This window comes from Oncorhynchus gorbuscha, linkage group LG03 (genome assembly GCF_021184085.1).
Source record: "Oncorhynchus gorbuscha isolate QuinsamMale2020 ecotype Even-year linkage group LG03, OgorEven_v1.0, whole genome shotgun sequence".
Classification (NCBI taxonomy): Eukaryota; Metazoa; Chordata; class Actinopteri; order Salmoniformes; family Salmonidae; genus Oncorhynchus; species Oncorhynchus gorbuscha.
Genome location: NC_060175.1, coordinates 105475994 through 105492002, shown reverse-complemented (window position 1 = coordinate 105492002; position 16009 = coordinate 105475994).

The window sequence follows — 16009 nt, the reverse complement described above, 5'->3', positions numbered from 1 at the left end:
CCATTCTTCTCTGCAGATCCTTTCAAGCACTATCAGGTTGGATGGGGAGCGTCGCTGCACAGCTACTTTCAGGTCTCTCCAGAGATGTTCGAATGGGTTCAAGTCCAGGCTCTGGCTGGGCCACTCAAGGACATTCAGAGACTTGTCCCGAAGCCACTCCTAAGTTGTCTTGGCTGTGTGCTTAAGGTCATTGTCCTGTTGGAAGGTGAACCTTTGTTCCAGTCTGAGGCCCTGAGCGCGCTGGAGCATGTTTTCATCAAGGATCTCTCTGTACTTTTCTCCATTCATCCTTCCCTCTATCCTGACTAGTCTCCCAGTCCCTGCTGATGAAAAACATCCCCACAGCATGATGCTGCCACCAACATACTAAACTGTGGGGATGGTGCCAGGTTTCCTCCAAACGTGACACTTGGCATATGGGCCAAAGACTTCAATCTTGGTTTCATCAGACCAGAGAATCTTGTTTCTCATGGTCTGAGAGTCTTTAGGTGCCTTTTGGCAAACTCCAAGTGGATTGTCATGTGCTTTTACTGAGGAGTGGCTTCCATTTGGCCGATTTACAATAAAGGCCTGATTGTTGGAGTGCTGCAGAGATGGGTTTCCTTCTGGAAGGTTCTCCCATCTCCACAGAGTCACTCGAGCTCTGTCAGAGTGACCCTTGGGTTCTTGGTCAACTCCCCGACCAAGGCCCTTCCCCCTCGATTGCTCACTTTAGCCTGGCGGCCAGCTCTAGGAAGAGTCTTGTTGGTTCCAAACTTCTTCCATTTAAGAATGATGGAGGCCACTGAGTTCTTGGGGACCTTCAATACTGCAGAAACGTTTTGGTACCCTTCCCCAGATCTTTGCCTCGACACAATCCTGTCTCGGAACTCTACGGCCAGTTCCTTCGACCTCATGGCTTGATTTCTGCTCTGACATCATGCACTGTCAACTGTGGGACCTTATATAGACAGGCGTGTGCCTTTCCAAATCATGTCCAATCAAATGAATTTACCACAGGTGGACTGCAATCAAGTGGTAGAAACATCTCAAGGACGATCAATGGAAACAGGATGCACCTGAGCTCAATTTTTGAGTTTCATCACAAAGAGTCTGAATACTCATGTAAATAAGGTATCTGTTTTTATTTTTATTTTTACATTTGCACAAAATAAAAATAAAATGTTTTCGCTTTGTCATTATGGGGTAATGTGTGTAGATTGATGAGAAAATATATTTAATACATTTTAGAGTAAGGTTGCAACGTAACAAAATGTGGAAAATGTAAAGGGGTCTGAATACTTTCTAAATGCCCTGTACCAAGTTTTCCCGTTCTATTCTGACCGCGCCTGTCGGAGCTAGTCTCTGGTCGATGGTCAGAGTCGGACCGAAGTGGAACAGGAAATATCTGTTGATTGTAGCGATGTGCCAAGCCATCCACAACAGGAAGCAGAGGAAATGACTGAAATGACAGGGCTGGCTGACACTAGAGGCCCCTCGGAGGCTGCGAACCAAGCCCTGCTTCTGCTGACCCCACGACCCCCGGGCAGAGACCGAGTCGGACCGGCACACATCAAAGAAATGGGCCGTCGGCCAGACAGGAAGCAGCTTTCACAGTGCTACCCACCCCAGCACCCTATCTCAAGCTTAGGGCCAGGCCCAGCCACCCACCCCTATCGCAGGGCACCCAGCCTTCTCAGAGGCTCTGCCAACCCTGGTCCAGGTCAGCTAGACAGACCTCATCTGTCTACAGGCTACAGGCTGATCCATGCCACTAACAGCTCTGATGACAATCTTTATTTTGTTGTTCAACGGAGCTGCAGAAGAGAACAAGGTGCTGACGTACAGATGTAGTATCTTAATTTGATCACTGTTTTCGCAGAGAACGTTGTAGGGTATGCAAGGCTTAAAAAGGCTTCTAAAGTTTGTAATTTCCGCTTATATTTGTCCTGTTACATGCAAAAAATAATATTCTTCATATCACAACACCTTCTGAGAGACCCGCAGAGTCATGGCCAGGAGCACTTAGAGTTCAATGCCTTGCTCAAGGGCACAGCAACAGATTTGTTTATTTCACCTTGCCGGCTCCGGTATTCAAACCAGAAATATTTTGGTTACTGACCCAACTCTCTAACCTCGAGGCTACCTGCCCCCCTATTAAACTGACAGATTTGATTTGCCCTTACACAAAAAAAAGGATTAACCCCTACAAAATAGCTAATTAATTTTAATCCACATAATAATTCCAATTTTCTGTTGCTGTAGGATTATTTCTTGCTGTGAGAAACTGGTCAAATGAAGACATCACACCTGTAGAACAAAGCCTAATCCTGGCACATTCCAGAAGACCACTACGCCTGTGTGTCTGGAACCAGGTGCCCAGACCAACCAAGTTCTACTGAGATCAGGATTGGGGTCAATACCATTTAAATTGAGGAAGTACACTAAAATGTAAATTCTCCAATGCTTTTTAATGAGGAAAATTTGGAATTGGAATTTGGTTAACTTTCTAAATTGACCCCAACCCTGATTGAGATGGGGGATTCTCTCTTTCTTTCTTAGAACGGGGGCTATGTATGAAACATTAGGAACACCTGCTCTTTCCATGAAATAGACTGACCAGGTGAATCCAGGTGAAAGCTCTGTTAAATCCACAATCAGTATACAGTAGTAGATGAAAGGGAGGAGACAGGTTAAAGAAAGATTTCTTTTAAGCCTTGAGAAAATTGAGACGTGGATTGTGTACGTGTGCCATTCAGCGGGTGAATGGGCAAGACATAAATTATACGCAATTTAATATTAGGAAGCTGTTGCAAATGTTTGGTATACTTCTCTCTGTATAGTACAATAACAAAGCAACGAGCAGAGCAGCCCATTCCTAATCCAGTAATATTGATTGGGGCTTTAATACAAACAGATAAAGGGCGTCAGTGATGGTGCTGGTGCCAACACCAATATCCCTTATCGCGCCATCCCTGGGCCCACATGGCTAAGTGAAACAGGCCTCTCTCTCTGTGGATATTCCCTATTCTAGGGCCTGTCCCAATGGCACCTTATTTTCCCCATAGGGCTCTGTTCAAAAGTAGTGCACTTTATAGGGGGTGACGAAACCATGAACTGGCCTACTGATTGAGCTGCCCTCGTTATGTTTAGTGGTCTTAGGTCCTCGTTAACTGTTCTGTACACTGGCGTAACCACTGATTGAGCTGCCCTCGTTATGTTTAGTGGTCTTAGGTCCTCGTTAACTGTTCTGTACACTGGCGTAACCACTGATTGAGCTGCCCTCGTTATGTTTAGTGGTCTTAGGTCCTCGTTAACTGTTCTGTACACTGGCGTAACCACTGATTGAGCTGCCCTCGTTATGTTTAGTGGTCTTAGGTCCTCGTTAACTGTTCTGTACACTGGCGTAACCACTGATTGAGCTGCACTCGTTATGTTTAGTGGTCTTAGGTCCTCGTTAACTGTTCTGTACACTGGCATAACCACTGATTGAGCTGCCCTCGTTATGTTTAGTGGTCTTAGGTCCTCGTTAACTGTTCTGTACACTGGCGTAACCACTGATTGAGCTGCCCTCGTTATGTTTAGGGGTCTTAGGTCCTCGTTAACTGTTCTGTACACTGGCGTAACCACTGATTGAGCTGCCCTCGTTATGTTTAGTGGTCTTAGGTCCTCGTTAACTGTTCTGTACACTGGCGTAACCACTGATTGAGCTGCCCTCGTTATGTTTAGTGGTCTTTGGTCCTCGTTAACTGTTCTGTACACTGGCTTAACCACTGATTGAGCTGCCCTCGTTATGTTTAGTGGTCTTAGGTCCTCGTTAACTGTTCTGTACACTGGCGTAACCATTGATTGAGCTGCCCTCGTTATGTTTAGTGGTCTTAGGTCCTCGTTAACTGTTCTGTACACTGGCGTAACCACTGATTGAGCTGCCCTCGTTATGTTTAGGGGTCTTAGGTCCTCGTTAACTGTTCTGTACACTGGCGTAACCATGGTTTATGGGGGCCAACAACAATTTGTTCAAACTGTATTTATGATTATATGACAAGATTTTATGTTGATAATAATTATGTTAAACAATTTCTGATATTATCACATGCCGTTGTTTAATTTTTCTTTCTAAGTAAAATCAGGATTCTGCCTCTACTGCCGTTCATGCCAATTAGACTGGTTTGGATTTCGACCTGACCAATATGGCTGACATTTTCACCCCATTCTGGAACTTCAAGAGTTATTGACATAGCCTCTCTAGTCATTTAAACGGATCTCTGTGGTCGCCTCCCCATATAATAACAACAGGGAATAGGGTGCCATTTGGGACGCAACTCTAACCCTCCCAGGAACACCCTCCCAGGAACACCCTCCCAGGAACACCCTCCCAGCCTCCCAGGAACACCCTCCCAGGAACACCCTCCCAGCCTCCACTGCCTCCAGCTCCCAAACAGGTCAGAGGTTATTAAAACATCAACCCTCTGGAACGTCAGCTAACCCAGCGTGGATTAAAACATCAACCCTCTGGAACGTCAGCTAACCCAGCGTGGATTAAAACAACAACCGTCTGGAACGTCAGCTAACCCAGCGTGGATTAAAACATCAACCGTCTGGAACGTCAGCTAACCCAGCGTGGATTAAAACATCAACCCTCTGGAACGTCAGCTAACCCAGCGTGGATTAAAACAACATTGTGCGTCAGCCTCCACCACGGGGGAATGTGGTGCTGCTCCTGAACATGCGTCAACCCTACTGGAGAGGTAACCAAGCCAAGCTAGAGTTAGGCTAGCTGGCTAGTTAGCCTAACTAACTAAAACTGTGGGGAGATAAACTCTGTGATGGAGCTTTCTGAAGAACTTTTATTGGATTAAACAAGGGGAACCGCACACATAACATGTTCTTCTGCAAGAACTACTAGCATAGTAATAAATGTGCTTCAAATTCTTTATATTGTTACCAGTTAGACATTTATTCTGAATGAGGATGGGAATTAAGAATCTATAGCCTAGGTTTTTATCACAGTCAGCATTCTAACAGTACTGTTTCAGAACATGTTCTGTGATTCACATCAGTCACTGGCTTCATTAATAAGTGCATTGACAACGTCACCCCCACAGTGACTTTACATTCATATCCCAACCAGACACCAGGGATTTACAGGCAACATCCGCACTGACCTACAGGCTAGAGCTGATGCTTTCCAAAGAGCTGGACGCTAATCTTGACGCTTATAAGAAATCCCACTCTGCCCTCTGACGAACCATCGAACAGGCAAAGATTCAATCCTACTACACAGCTCTGACGCTCGTCAGATGTGGCAAGACTTGCAAACTGTCACGAATGACAAAGAGAAACCCAGCCACGAGCTGCCCAGTGACACAAGCCTACCAAACTAACTAAATGCCTTAAATGCTCATGTCGAGGCAAGCAACACTGAATCATGCATGAGAGCACCAGCTGTTCTGGATGACTGTGTCATCACGCTCTCCGTAGCCAATGTGAGTAAAACCTTTAAACAGGTTAACATAACAAGAATGTAGGGCCAGATGGATTACCAAGACTCGTACTCAGAGCATGCGCTGACTCATGTACTGACTCATGTACTGACTCGTGTACTGACTCATGTACTGACTCATGCACTGACTCATGTACTGACTCGTGTACTGACTCATGTACTGACTCATGCACTGACTCATGTACTGACTCATGCACTGACTCATGTACTGACTCATGCACTGACTCATGCACTGACTCATGTACTGACTTGTGTACTGACTCATGTACTGACTCATGCACTGACTCATGCACTGACTCATGTACTGACTCGTGTACTGACTCGTGTACTGACTCGTGTACTGACTCATGTACTGACTCATGCACTGACTCATGCACTGACTCATGCACTGACTCATGCACCGACTCATGCACTGACTCGTGTACTGACTCATGCACTGACTCATGCACTGACACGGGGCGGCAGGGTAGCCTAGTGGTTAGAGCGTTGGACTAGTAAATGGAAGGTTGCAAGTTCAAACCCCCGAGCTGACAAGGTACAAATCTGTCGTTCTGCCCCTGAACAGGCAGTTAACCCACTGTTCCTAGGCCATAATTGAAAATAAGAATTTGTTCTTAACTGACTTGCCTAGTTAAATAAAGGTAAAATAAAAAAATTCAAATGCACTGACTCATATATTTACTTTTGGGGTGTCCACAGCTACATGTGAGAACTAATTTTCCACTTTGACAAACGTGTTCAGTCAGCACAGAAGAAGCATTCTACACCCATGGAAAGAATCAGTCTAGCTCCACCCGGCACAGCCAGAAGAGGACTGGCCACCCCACATATGCTCTCTCTAATTCTCTCTTTCTTTCTCTCTCTCGGAGGACCTGAGCCCTAGGACCGTGCCCCAGGACTACCTGACATGATGGCTCCTTGCTGTCCCCAGTCCACCTGACTGTGCTGCTGCTCCAGTTTCAACTGTTCTGCCTTATTATTATTTGACCATGCTGGTCATTTATGAACATTTGAACATCTTGGTCATGTTCTGTTATAATCTCTACCCGGCACAGCCAGAAGAGGACTGGCCACCCCACATAGCCCGGTTCCTCTCTAGGTTTCTTCCTAGGTTTTGGCCTTTCTAGGGAGTTTTTCCTAGCCACCGTGCTTTTACACCTGCATTGTTTGCTGTTTGGGGTTTTAGGCTGGGTTTCTGTACAGCACTTTGAGATATCAGCTGATGTACGAAGGGCTATATAAATAAATTTGATTTGATTTGATTTGATTTAGCTGGTTGGAGTCATTTCAGCAGAAACATAGGGTATGGAGTGGCTGTGCTTCTATTAGCTACTACTAGCTATTTTAGCTAGGATAATGTTAGCTAGCTAGTGTAACGGATGTGAAACGGCTAGCTTAGTTAGCGGTGTGTGCTAAATAGCGTTTCAATCGGTTACGTCACTTGCTCTGAGACCTTGAAGTAGTAGTTCCCCTTGCTCTGCAAGGGCCGCGGCTTTTGTGGAGCGATGGGTAACGATGCTTCGAGGGTGACTGTTGTCAATGTGTGCAGAGGGTCCCTGGTTCGCGCCCGGGTATGGGCGAGGGGACGGACGTAAAGTTATACTGTTACACTAGTTGAGTATCTGGATCTCCCCCTTGTACTTTTCAACTGCTGTTTCAGATGAGCAGGACTCAGTGAGACAGTGGTCACCCCAGTAACTGTAGCTATTGCCCTTAATGGAGGGGCTAACACTACCCTAGTAACTGTAGCTATTGCCCTTAATGGAGGGGCTAACATCACCCTAGTAACAGTAGCTAGTGCCCTTAATTGAGGGGCTAACACTACCCTAGTAACTGTAGATAGTGCCCTTAATGGAGGGGCTAACACTACCCTAGTAACAGTAGCTAGTGCCCTTAATGGAGGGGCTAACACTACCCCAGTAACTGTAGCTATTGCCCTTAATGGAGGGGCTAACACTACCCTAGTAACTGTAGCTATTGCCCTTAATGGAGGGGCTAACATCACCCTAGTAACAGTAGCTAGTGCCCTTAATTGAGGGGCTAACACTACCCTAGTAACTGTAGATAGTGCCCTTAATGGAGGGGCTAACACTACCCTAGTAACAGTAGCTAGTGCCCTTAATGGAGGGGCTAACACTACCCCAGTAACTGTAGCTAGTGCCCTTAATGGAGGGGCTAACATCATAGAGGAGAGAAGTGCAGGACATACGTTTTCTTGCAGAGAATTGTAAGTAAATGAATGGCTACATAGCTAGCTAGCTAGCTAACTACACGGTACAATTCATAATAGAATGGTACTTTGTAGTCAGCTAGCTAAAAATAGATATTTCCATCCAGTACATAAATAATTTAGCTAAATAAACCTGAATCTATTTCATGTTAATAAGCTGACCCCATAATTTTTAAGGTCAGACAATTTTGTCATATGATCATAATATTTAGTCATGGGATCATGGTATTTGGTCATGTGATCATGGTATTTGGTCATGTGATCATGGTATTTGGTCATGTGATCATGGTATTTGGTCATGTGATCATTGTATTTGGTTATATGATCATGGTATTTGGGCATATGATCATGTGATAGACAATAGAGAGAGTAAGAGCACCAGTGGTTATGGACACCAGTTCTAGTGTAGAGGCTGTACTCAACTACTCATTCAGTTCTAGTGTAGAGGCTGTACTCAACTACTCATTCAGTTCTAGTGTAGAGGCTGCACTCAACTACTCATTCAGTTCTAGTGTAGAGGCTGCACTCAACTACTCATTCAGTTCTAGTGTAGAGGCTGCACTCAACTACTCATTCAGTTCTAGTGTAGAGGCTGTACTCAACTACTCATTCAGTTCTAGTGTAGAGGCTGTACTCAACTACTCATTCAGTTCTAGTGTAGAGGCTGTACTCAACTACTCATTCAGTTCTAGTGTAGAGGCTGCACTCAACTACTCATTCAGTTCTAGTGTAGAGGCTGTAGAACTTCTAAGAGGACTGGCAGTAGAAGTGTGAAGCCTATTTCCCAATGTTGAAGCTCTGGCCAGGTTGCTTCTTATCATAGCCTTTTTCCTCCTCTGAACCAGAAAGGAACGTTAGCGCCCCCAGGAGGTAGGAGACGTGGCTGCGCTCAACAAGGACACAAAGCAGACTGAACCATGTGCTGTATGTCATATCCACCAGGGGAAACTGGATTACATCGATAAGAAAACAGCACGTCAGAATTGTATTGCTAACCACATGCTAACCATGTGTATGTGACAAATGCAATTTGATTTGTATTGCTGGCAGTGACAGGCGTCAAACAGGTATTTGGTGCATTTAAGTGAATTGAGACGGACGATCTGACCACTGTCGGTAACACCCCTGGACCACCCCAACAGGGGTGATGACACTGGACCTATTGACCCTGACCCCACGACATAAAGCTATACCCCTTGCTGTGACTCATCTCTTTAACTACAACAGCAGTAGTTGTGTAATAAACGGTAATTATGCGCAATAGCATTTTGAACAACGGTCATTTATATGCTTGTGCCTCTCAGAAATGCATCTCCCTCCTCCTTTCCGCAACCACCAAAACACGATGCGTCAATGCCAGGAGCAGCAGCACATATTGGAACATTGTAGAGTGGTTTTCTATTCTGCTTTTTTATTTGTTCAGCAGGAACCAGCGGCTGCTGAACCTAACGAAGAAGGGCTAAGATATGATATGACCGCAGCTTTAACGAAAGGCGGAAACACGGTGGCCGCTACCGCTCCCATTGCTGACTTTTTCGTAGCAGACGGACAGGTGTTGTTGGAGCGAACCATTGAGAAAAGCTCAGCATTGCATGTAGATAGGTTTGGCTGCAAGGCTGAAGTAGCAAGGACATGAGCTTTTCTCAATGGTTCGCTCCAACAGTGTTGGTTGCCTTTATGTAAACAACTCACAGTTCTGGCAACATTATGCTCAGAAAAGATGGTGGGTGATATTCAAGGAGAGATCAGAGAGATTAAGAGAAGGTGGAGATACTAACCTTCCAACTAAGATTAGCGGACCAACACATTTTACTTCCTTGTTACAGTCGATAATGCTAGTAAAAAAATATTTTTAAAAACACGCCTTCGCTACGCAATTCTCAGTAGTTGGTCATCAGATTTAATTTATTAGGTTGTATAACGGGCCTTGCAGGAGTTGTTCACTTGCACGCTCTGTGTAAAAATGTAATTAAACGTCTGAAATCCCACCAACTTGCTGGCCAACATATTTATCGTGGCATTTATATTCAACGTTCAGTACATTTATCTTAAATCATCATAAACTTCTAGACAGACCCATGATAATGGTGTAACATTAGTGTACATAGAATTATAATAGAGATAGCGTAATAGTACAATAGTAGGCTATATATCCTCATCTATTGCCTGCACCAACCATGGAACTGTGTGATGGCACAGCCAAGTATTTGTGCCATGCGTCGGGTGTAACGGTCATCGTTGCGTGAAGAAGTGGACCAAAGCGCAGCGTCGAAAGTGTTCATGATCATTTAATAGAACTGAACACTGAATAACGAAACCGAAACAGTTCTGTCTAGTGCAGACACACCAAAAAACAACTACCCACAAAACAGGTGGTTAAAGGCTGATTCTCAATCAGAGAGACAACGATAGACAGCTGCCTCTGACTGAGAACCCACACCCGGTCAAACACACAGAAATAGAAAACATAGAATGCCCACCCCAACTCACACCCCGACCAAACCAAAATAGAGACATAAAAAGGATCTCTAAGGTCAGGACGAGACAGTCGCGGGTTCAAACTGTTTTGGTTTGGTCTGTGCTCCGCTCCGTAATGATTTAATTTGCCGACGTGTCGTCGTACTACGTGACAGAGAAGGCAAATGAAAGGTAAACGGATGGAAGGATAATGTAGGCTATACCAACTGAAGGGAACTAACAGTAAACTGGCAGTTGAAAATGTGTTGTTATCAGGCCTACCATGATAGAGATAGGAGAACAGAGGAAGTTGTTCAGACAATTTAAAAGGCCGCACAGTTTAAATTCTTTGGCACGGCATAACATTTCATAAAGGTCACTGTGGGAAAGTTGATGTGTTAAATATGCCTCAGTTTGCTGCCATATGACCGGTTTAACATTTGCCTCCAGAGTTTTTAATTATATCTTTATTTAACTAGGCAAGTCAGTTAAGAACAAATTCTTATTTTCAATGACAGCCTAGGAACAGTGGGTTAACTGCCTGTTCAGGGGCAGAACGACAGATTTGTACTTTGTCAGCTCGGGGATTTGAACTTGCAACCTTTCGGTTACTAGTCCAACGCTCTAACCACTAGGCTACCCTGCCGCCGCAGATCATAAAATAGATAGATCGAAAACAAGTGTCATTCATATTTACAATTTCCTTATCCCAAACACATGACTAATTTACCTAGGTCTTATCAATAGCTCCTGTGAAGCTGTATATTACACTGTAGAGAGAATACTTTTTTTCGAATAGAAACAACACCAAAGTAGATGTTTTATACATGTGAATAGCGGGTGAATAGCAGGCGAAATAGCCCTCTATTCTCATGCTTGAGTTCAAGGACAGAATACGCATAGAGAGAAAAGTGCATTAAAAGGAATTACGTTTACATTTACGAGCTCTCAACTGGGGTCGGAATCGGCCCCTTAGTGAATGCACAGACCATGCTCATCAGTTGATACACAGTTGAATGTGAACCAGATGGTCTGTAGACCGTTAACTAAGCTCCACTTGTGTTGCACTTCATTTGGATAGTTCCCGAAGCATATCTACAGATAGTTACTAGAAAATAACAACACATTTGTTGTTAAATTGTAACACAGATGCTGCTGATAATCTCCTGATTGTTTGTTGATCATCTATAGATGGACTATAGACTACCTTGTTGAAAATGATGAGATATGCTGTGGAGATGTTGCTGAACGGCTAAAGGTATGCTATTGAAATGCTACTGAACGGCTAAAGGTATGCTATTGAAATGCTACTGAACGGCTAAAGGTATGCTATTGAAATGCTACTGAACGGCTGGATATGCTATTGAAATGCTACTGAACGGCTGGATATGCTATTGAAATGCTACTGAACGGCTAAAGGTATGCTATTGAAATGCTACTGAACGGCTGGATATGCTATTGAAATGCTACTGAACGGCTGGATATGCTATTGAAATGCTACTGAACGGCTAAAGGTATGCTATTGAAATGCTACTGAACGGCTGGATATGCTATTGAAATGCTACTGAACGGCTGGATATGCTATTGAAATGCTACTGAACGGCTGGATATGCTATTGAAATGCTACTGAACGGCTAAAGGTATGCTATTTTACTGAGGGATTAACACAACCTGATTACTGAGGGATTAACACAACCAGTTTACTGAGGGATTAACACAACCAGTTTACTGAGGGATTAACACAACCTGGTTCCTGAGGGATTAACACTGAGGGTAACAACTTCAGGATTCAGACAAATAAAACACAAACGCTGTTGTTCTGTTTAATCATTGTTTATCAAAGATTCTATAAAAATGAAAGAATGAAAAAGTCAAGAAGCATGTTTGTTATCTTTCTAAGTGGAGTTAAAAGTAAACAGTATACATCTTAGACTACATGTAAAACGACAATGTTGTTGTTGACGAGGAGTGAAACAACTGGTACAAAAATCTCCTTCATGATCCAATATCTACAGTGAGTTGAGTATCTTGATCTGATGGTGTGTGTGTATATATATATATGTGTGTGTGGGGGGGGGTGTATCCTGATGAAGACCAATCATCAGCAAAGTGGGTGGAGGGTTTATGGTTTTTGATACACATAAAGTGACACTTTACATCCAGGTAACCAGACAGGCAGGTAACCAGATAGGCGGGTAACCAGACAGGCAGGTAACCAGATAGGCGGGTAACCAGACAGGCAGGTAACCAGACAGGTAGGTAACCCGACAGGTAGGTAACCAGACAGGCAGATAACCAGACAGGCAGGTAACCCGACAGGTAGGTAACCAGACAGGTAGGTAACCAGATAGGCGGGTAACCAGACATGCAGGTAACCAGACAGGTAGGTAACCCGACAGGTAGGTAACCAGACAGGCAGATAACCAGACAGGTAGGTAACCCGACAGGTAGGTAACCCGACAGGTAGGTAACCAGACAGGCAGGTAACCAGACAGGCAGGTAACCAGACAGGTAGGTAACCCGACAGGTAGGTAACCAGACAGCCAGGTAGCCAGACAGGCAGGTAACCAGACAGGTAGGTAACCAGACAGGCAGGTAACCAGACAGGCAGGTATCCAGACAGGCAGGTAACCAGACAGGCAGGTAACCAGACAGGTAGGTAACCAGACAGGTAGGTAACCAGACAGGCAGGTAACCAGACAGGTAGGTAACCAGACAGGTAGGTAACCAGACAGGCAGGTAACCAGACAGGTAGGTCACCAGACAGGTAGGTAACCAGACAGGTAGGTAACCAGACAGGCAGGTAACCAGACAGGTAGGTAACCAGACAGGTAGGTAACCAGACAGGTAGGTAACCAGACAGGTAGGTAACCAGACAGGCAGGTAACCAGACAGGCAGGTAACCCGTTATTGCTGTATATCTACAACAAAACATATCATAGACAAATATACTGAATCGTGTCAAAATAAAATTACCAATCATAATTTGGTTTACGTTTAGCTCAGCCAAATCTATCTTCTAAACAGCACCCTGTACCCCAGTCCCAACCAGCACCCTGTTCCCCAGTCCCAACCAGCACCCTGTTCCCCAGTCCCAACCAGCACCCTGTTCCCCAGTCCCAACCAGCACCCTGTCCCCCAGTCCCAACCAGCACCCTGTACCCCAGTCCCAACCAGCACCCTGTTCCCCAGTCCCAACCAGCACCCTGTCCCCCAGTCCCAACCAGCACCCTGTCCCCCAGTCCCAACCAGCACCCTGTTCCCCAGTCCCAACCAGCACCCTGTCCCCCATAAACCTGAAATCCAGAACCTGATTTGTGCTTAACATTCCACTCCTTGTATTTTTGTGTCATTCCCAAACATTGTTTTGGCATGATAAGGACAAACAGACTGTATTTCTCCAAACACACACACACACACACACACACACACACACACACACACACACACACACACACACACACACACACACACACACACACACACACACACACACACACACACACACACACACACACACACACACACACACACACACACACACACCAAAGTTATACCCCCGAGTCAAATACATTTAAAAGAGTAAAATTAGACACTATATATAGCTAGCTAACTATAGCTACTGAAACAGATGTTGTTTTGCTGTGTTTTTGGGGAAGCACATTGTTTGTCTCCATGAGCTAGCTAGCTTTTTATTTTATGACCAGCCCTGTAGGTGAGCGACACAACTTTAGCAGCATCATAGCAGACGTATCGATGAATCCCTGTGACATATGAAATACGAGTGTCGCTGTAATCAATGTGTAATAACTATCGTAAAAAAATGACCTGTAACTTCTTCTTTAAGAGGCTCCTCTGTCCTCCACTCGTTACCTGTATTAATGGCACCTGTTTGAACTCGTTGTGACATATGAAATACGAGTGTCGCTGTAATCAATGTGTAATAACTAAAACGTGTATGAACGCGTTAAATGTATTATATGACGTGCCGTCATATTCAGGTCCTGATTGGTCAACAAGTTTATTGGACACTCAAGGTGTTATTTGACATGATATTTTGAGGTTTTATCTCTTTTTGACCCAAATGGCGTTCCATAGAAATCTTTGACCCAAATGGCGTTCCATAGAAACAGCACAGCAAGTACATTAATTAAATAGGTTTTGATGTTTTACTGGTAATTGGGACATAAATGCCGACAAAATAACTTTTTGTGTTGTGTGTATGTGTGTGTGTAACCTTTATTTAACTAGGCAAGTTAGTTAAGAACAAATTCTTATTTACAATGACGGCCCGGACAACGCTGGGTCAATTGTGCGCCGCCCTATGGGACTCCCAATCACGGCCAGATGTGATACAGCCTGGATTCGAACCAGGGACTGTACATCTGACCAACATTCCCTCTAAATACACCTCTTCTGTCTGCAACCAGGATCTCAGCGATCACTGCCTCATTGCCTGCATCCGTAACGGGTCAGCGGTCAAATGACCACCCCTCATCACTGTCAAACGCTCCCTAAAACACAGCGAGAACTGATTGCCCCCCATCTATCTTCAGAGCTCGTGCTGCTAGGCGACCTAAACTGGAACATGCTTAACACCCCAGCCATCCTACAATCTAAACTTGATGCCCTCAACCTCACACAAATTATCAATGAACACACCAGGTACCTCCCCAAAGCCTTAAACACGGGCACGCTCATAGATATCATCCTAACCAACTTCCCCTCTAAATACACCTCTGCTGTCTTCAACCAAGATCTCAGCGATCACTGCCTCATTGCCTGCATCCGTAATGGGTCAGCGGTCAAACGACCTCCACTCATCACTGTCAAATGCTCCCTAAAACACAGCGAGCAGGCCTTTCTAATTGACCTGGCCCGTGTATCCTGGAAGGATATCCACATCATCCCGTCAGTAGAGGATGCCTGGTTGCTCTTCCAAAGTGCTTTCCTCTCCATCTTAAATAAGCATGCCCCATTCAAATGTAGAACTAAGAACAGACATAGCCCTTGGTTCACCCCAGACCTGTCTGCCCTTGACCAGCACAAAAACATCCTGTGGCGTTCTGCATTAGCATCGAATAGCCCCCGTGATATGCAACATTTCAGGGAAGTCAGGAACCATTATATACAGTCAGCTAGGAAAGCAAAGGCTAGCTTTTTCAAACAGACAGTTGCATCCTGTAGCACTAATTCCAAAAAGGTTCTGGGACACTGTAAAGTCCATGGAGAACAAGAGCACCTCCTCCCAGCTGCCCACTGCCCTGAGGATAGGAAACACTATCAACACCGATAAATCTACGATAATCAATCATTTCAATAAGCATTTTTCCACGGCTGGCCATGCTTTCCACCTGGCTAACCCCTACCCCGGCCAACATCTCAGCATCCCCTGCATTACCCCCCCACCCCGCCACCCAAATCCAGACAGCTGATGTTCTGAAAGAGCTGCAAAATCTGGATCCCTACAAATCATCTGGGCTAGACAATCTGGACCCTCTCTTTCTAAAATGATCCGCCGAAATTGTTGCAACCCCTATTTACCAGTCTATTCAACCTCTCTTTCGTATTGTCTCAGATCCCCAAATATTGGAAAGCTGCCACAGTCATCCCCCTCTTCAAAGGGGGAGACACTCACGACCCAAACTGTTACAGACCTATATCCATCCTGCCCTGCCTATCATTTCTAAAATCTTCGAAAGACAAGTTAATAAACAGATCACTGACCATCTCGAATCCCACCGTACCTTCTCCGCTGTGCAATCTGGTTTCCGAGCTGATCATGGGTGCACCTCAGCAACGCTCAAGGTACTAAACGATATCATAACCGCCATCGATAA